Source organism: Atta colombica, unplaced genomic scaffold (assembly GCF_001594045.1).
Source record: "Atta colombica isolate Treedump-2 unplaced genomic scaffold, Acol1.0 scaffold181, whole genome shotgun sequence".
NCBI classification, from domain to species: domain Eukaryota; kingdom Metazoa; phylum Arthropoda; class Insecta; order Hymenoptera; family Formicidae; genus Atta; species Atta colombica.
This window is the reverse complement of record NW_017259273.1, coordinates 46,191-46,576: the sequence shown is the minus strand read 5'-3', so window position 1 is coordinate 46,576 and position 386 is coordinate 46,191. Positions and strand designations below refer to the sequence as shown.

General features: G+C 30.8%; 1 protein-coding gene across 1 annotated transcript in view; it reads left to right on the top strand.

Annotated features, from left to right (window-relative positions):
* The window catches only part of LOC108686455 (transcription factor IIIB 90 kDa subunit), a 67,160-nt gene that overhangs the window by 54,358 nt on the left and 12,416 nt on the right, over positions 1 to 386 (top strand). The gene's annotated exons all lie outside the window — the stretch shown is intronic.

Here is a 386-nt window from a genome sequence, read left to right as displayed (position 1 = left end):
ATATATATATATACCATATTTGTAATCATTCGAATTGTGCACCGAATTGGTTTTTCGGACTTATAAGCGCAATTAAACTATTAGTTTAATTGCATTTGCCTCAGTAGTATAAAGGCTTAGGACGCTCGTACAGAATACAAGAGATTCGGATTCGACTCTCGGCCGAAGTAATATTTCTTGCAATAAATTTATTTATTTTCAGTATTTTAGCATCTTTCTAATATGATATCGGATTGAACATCAAAATTATTAAAATTTACTTGTCAATTTAATTTAATTTATGATATTATTACAATAGTTTAATTGCGTTTATAAGTCTGTATATATAGTGTGTGTGTGTGTGTGTGTGTGTGTGTGTGTGGTGTGTGTGTGTGTGTGTGTGTGTG